The following is a 5,401-nucleotide window of genomic DNA, read 5'->3' as shown; positions in this document are numbered from 1 at the left end:
AAGAATTCCTCATATCAGTGAGATCATATGATACTTGTCTTTCTCTGATCGACTTATTTCGCTCAGTGTAATACCCTCCAGTTCCATCCACGTCATTGCAAACGGCAAGATTTCATTCCTTTTGATGGCTGCATAATATTCCATTATATATATCTACCACAACTTCTTTATCCATTCATCTGTCGATGGACATCTTAGTGATCCGAAGGGGTACGTGCACTCTGATGTTTACAGCAGCAATGTCCACAATAGCCAAACTATGGAAACTTTATACTTTTTTAGTTGTTTTGGCTCCTCTGAGTCTTTTCTGCTTCCATGTGAATTTTATTTATTTTCAGTTCTTTATTTTATTTATTTATTTATATTTATTTTTTTAAAGATTTTATTTATTTGCGAGAGAGAGAGAAAGCGCATGGAGCATGAGCAGGGGAGAGGCAGAGGAATAGGGGGAAGCAGAATGCCTGCTGAGCAGGGAGCCTGATGCAGGCTCGATCTCAGGACCCTGGGATCATGACCTGAGCTGAAGGCAGATGCTCAACTGACTGAGCCACCCAGTTGCCCCATAATTTTAAAAATTTTTTAGAAGGTTTTATTTATTTATCTATCTTAGAGAGTATTTGCACAAGCATAAGTAAGGGAAGGGGCAGAAGGGGAGGGAGAGGGAGAAAATCCCAAGCAGTCTCCTAGCTGAGCCTGGAGCCCAACATGGGGCCTGATCCCATGACCCCAAGATCCTGACCAGAGCCGAAATCAAGAGTCAGATGCTTAACCTACTGACCCACCCAGGAGCACCCCATGTGAATTTTAGATCCACTTTGCCAATTTCTACATTTCTGGGATCTTATTGGGATCATATTAAATCTATACATCAATTTGGGAGAACTGATATTGAGTCTTTCGACAAATAAATCCAGTATATCATTCTATTTATTTAGATCTTTTTAAATTTCTCTCAGTAATGTTTGTACTTCAATGTACTGGTCTTTCACAAATTTTGTAAGATCTACTCTTGATTACTTCAAATATTTTGATGCTATATAAATGATCATGATTTTTAAAAAGATTTTATTTATTTATTTGACAGAGAGAGAGAGAGCACAAACAGGGGGAGTGGCAGGCAGAGGGTGAGGGAGAAGCAGGATCTCTGCTGAGCAGAGAGCCCGAGTGGGGCTTGATCCCAGGACCCTGGTATCATGATCTGAGCCAAAGGCAGATGCTTAACAGACTGAGCCTCGCAGGTGCCCCAATGATCATGATTTTTAATTTTAATATCTGATTCTTCATTGCTAGCATATCAAAATACATGGAGTTTTATTTATTGACTTTTTATCCTACCACTTCTTTTACTAATTCTATAGCTTTTTTTTGTATATTCCACCAGATTTTCTGCAGAGACAATCATGTCATCTGCAGGTGAAGACAGTTTTAATTTTTCCTTCTCCTAGGGTGAATTTTATTTTGTTTTCTTGACTTATTATACTAGCTATAACCTCTAGTACAATGCTGAATAGAGACTATGAGATTGAAAATCTTTGTCTTGTTGCTGATCTTAGGGATCCCTTAGATAATTTCATCTTTTACCATTGAATATGATATTGACTATAAGTTTTTCATCACAATGATTATAAATGTAGTTGTATTTATAACAGTTAACTATTCTAGGAGTAAAAACTATTCCTAGTTTGCTGAAAGTTCTTCTCATGAATGGATGTTAGATGTTATAAAAATACTTCTGTTGTCTATTGAGACAAATATATGGGTTTTCTCTTCTTTCTTTCTTTTTTTTTCCAGTTTGTTCATATTCTTTATATTGATTGATTTTCATATGTTAAACCAACTTTGTATTCTTGGGATTAAATCACACTTGGTCATGATGTGTTATCCTTTTGGTATTTTCTTTAATTTAATATGCTAAAATTTTGTTTAGAATATTCACATCATGTTCATAGGGATATTGGGGATGTAGTTTTTTTTTTCTTATAATGCCTTTATTTGATATTAAGATATTGCTAGCCTCATAGAGTAAGTCAGGAAGCATTTCTGCCTCTTTAGTTTTCTAAGAAAGCATTTGTAGAATTGTTATTATTTCTTTTTTAGTAGAATTTCCCATTGAGGCCATGTGGGATTGGAGTTTTCTTTGTGGGAAGATTTTAACCTGTAAACTCAGTTTTGTTAATAGCTATTATGCTTTTCAGATTATCTGTTTCTTTCTGAGTGTAGTTTGGTAGTTGGTCTTTTGTGGGATTTATTTATTTCATCTATGTGGCTAAATTTATTTGCATAAAGTTGTTCATACTATTTCCTATTATCTTTTTATTATCTATAGAATCTGTGGTGATGTCATCCTTCTCATTCCTGGTATTAGTAATTTATATTTTCTTTCTTTTTTCATGGTCCATATGTCTAAAGGTTTATCAACTTAATTGATCTTCTCAAATAATTGACTGTTGGTTTTTATTCTCTCTACTGTTTTTCCCTTTTTGTCATTGATTTTCATTCTGATTATTACTTTTTCCTTTCTTCTACTTCCTATGGATTTAATTTGCTCTTCTTTTGCTAGTTTCTTAAGGTAAAAGCTTAGATTATTGGTTTGAGCCTTTTTTTTCTTTTTCTATATAGGTGAAAGATACTATAAATTTCTACTTAAGTATTACTTTAACAGCATCCAACTAATTTGATATGCTGTGTTTTCATTTTAATTTAGTTCAAAATTCTAATTTTCATCTTTTTTTTTCTTTGACTCATGGATAATTTAGAAGTGGTTCCAAATTTAGGTTGGAAATTTTAGGTTATAAATATTTAGGGAATTTCCATATATCTTTCTGTCAATGATTTATAATTTAACTCATTTATGATGAGATTATACTTTTTATAACTTGAATCCTTTTTTATTGAGTCTTGTTTTATGGTCCAGAATATGGTCTATCTTGATAAATGTTTTTTTTTTTAAATTTTTATTTTATTTTTCTTTAAAAAAATTTTTAAAGATTTTATTTTATTTATTTGACAGAGAGAGAGACAGCGACAGCGAGAGAGGGAACACAAGCAGGGGGAGTGGGAGAGGGAGAAGCAGGCTTCCCGCTGAGCAGGGAGCCCAATGTGGAGCTCCATCCCAGGACCCTGGGATCATGACCTGAGCCGAAGGCAGACACTTAACGACTGAGCCACCCAGGCGCCCCTATCTTAATAAATATTTTATGTTATGTTAGAAGAATGTATCCTGTATTTTTTGGGTGGAAAGTTCTATAATAGTCAGGACAACTTGGCTGATAGTGTTGATCAAATCTTCTTATTCTTACTGACTTCTGTCTACTTGTTCTGTCAATTGCTTATTTATTTAAACATTTTAAAAATATTTTATTTATTTACTTGAGAGATAGTGAGAGCGAGCGAGAGAAAGAGAGCGCGTGCACAGAGGGAGAAACAGACTCCCCACTGAGCAGAGAACCTGATGTGGGGCTCTATCCCAGGACCCTGAGATCATGACCTGAGCCGAAGGCAGATGCTTAACTGACTGAGACACCCCAGTTCCATCAATTATTGAAAGAGGAATATTGAGATACCAGACTATAATTGTGGATTTGTGTGTTTTTCATAAGATTATATCAATTCTTGCTTTATGTATTTTTAAGCTATGTTACTTTGATCAATTGACCATTTATCATCTTCATCACTGCTTATGAAATTTACATGGTCTTATATAAATGTAGCCATTCTCATTTTCTATAAATAGTTTAAGCATGATATATATTATACCCTACTTTTACTTTTAGCCTATTAGTATTTTTGTATTTGAAGTGTGTTTCTTGTAGACAGCATGTAGTTGAGTTTTTAAAATTAGGCTTTGCCTTTTTTAGGGCTATTTATACCATTTATTTTTGAGTTAAGTATTGATACGTTTGGGTTTAAATATATCATCATGCTGTTTGTTTTTTATTTATCTTATTTATTCTTTATTCCTCTTTCTACACTTTCTGCCTTCTTTTGAATTAATAGAATGTATTTTTGTGCTTCATTTTATCTTTTGTTGGCTTATTAGCTGTAAATTGTATTTTATTATTTTGGTAGTTTTTAAAAGAGTTTATAGCATACATCTGAAACTCATCATAATCTACCATCAAGCAGTATTATATCACTTCACATTTCATATGAGATCCTTTAAACAGTATACTTCTAATTTTCCTCTCCTGGCATTTGTGCTATTGTTGTCATACATTTTATTTTTACATATGTTACAAACACACACTACATTATTATTGTTTTTATTTAAGCAGTCTATAATCTTTTAAAAGTATTTAAATAATGAGAAAGATTTTAAAAATATTTACTCACATAGTTACCATTTCTGGTGCTTTTCCTTTATTTGTGTAAACGCATATATCTAGTGTCATTTTCATTTTGCCTGAAGGACATCCTTTAACTTTTTCTGGTAGTGCACATCTGCTGGAGATGAATTCTTTCTGCCTTTTAATGTCATTTGTGAAAGATATTTTCATTGGAAATTGAATTCTAGGTTGACTTTTTTTTACTTTTAGTACTTTAATGATTTTTTTCCTTTTTTTTTTCTGATGAGTAATCCTCTATCATCCTTCTCTTTGTTCTCTTATGTGTTTTGTATCTATTTTTGTTAGTGCTTTTCAGATTTTCTTTTTATTACTGGTTTTGAGTTATTAGACTATGATTTGCCTTTGTGTAGTTTTCTTTTTGTTTCTTGTGTTTGATGTACTTCTTAGATCTGTGGGCTTAGGGTTTTTATCAAATTTGGAAGTGTTTTTGCTGTTATGGCTTCGAATATTTTTTTCTGTCCTCCCTCTCTCCTCTTTTTGAGACACTAATTTCACATTTGTCAGGCCATTTAAGTTGTCCCACAACTCACCAAAGTTCTGGTAATTGTTTTGGATTGTCTTTTTTCTCTGTGTTTCATTTTAGACAGTTTCTATTGCTATGTCCTCAAGTTCGCTAATCTCTTCTGCAACGTCATTTTGTGCTGCAGCTTATTTCTCATATTACCTCTACCCTTATTACTAAATTCATATTTCTCCAGCCATGGGACATACTTCACTTGCTTCCATTCTCCCAAACAGCAGTAATATATTGCAATACACTAGTGTTTGAACTTTTTGGAGGCTAACTGCAGAGATTATCTCATGATTTAGCAAAAAAAAAAAAAAAAAAAATTAAAGTTGACTATTAGCATGATTTTCTCTCAAGTTCCTTTATTACTGTAGGTACAGTTTTTTCACCATCCCTCAATTCTCACACCAAAGGATTATGTTACTCAGGGTACCTTTCGTTCTGAGACCTTTGCTCTCTTCCCTTTGGCTTCCTCCAACCCCCATATCCTTGTTAAATACTTATTCAGAGATCCTTAGCTTTCCCAGCTCTACCTCAAACTAAATTC

This window comes from Leptonychotes weddellii, chromosome 1 (assembly GCF_054177405.1).
Source record: "Leptonychotes weddellii isolate Sample4059 chromosome 1, ASM5417740v2, whole genome shotgun sequence".
In the NCBI taxonomy this organism is placed as follows: domain Eukaryota; kingdom Metazoa; phylum Chordata; class Mammalia; order Carnivora; family Phocidae; genus Leptonychotes; species Leptonychotes weddellii.
The sequence above is the reverse complement of the archived record's forward strand: the minus strand, read 5'-3'. Positions refer to the sequence as shown.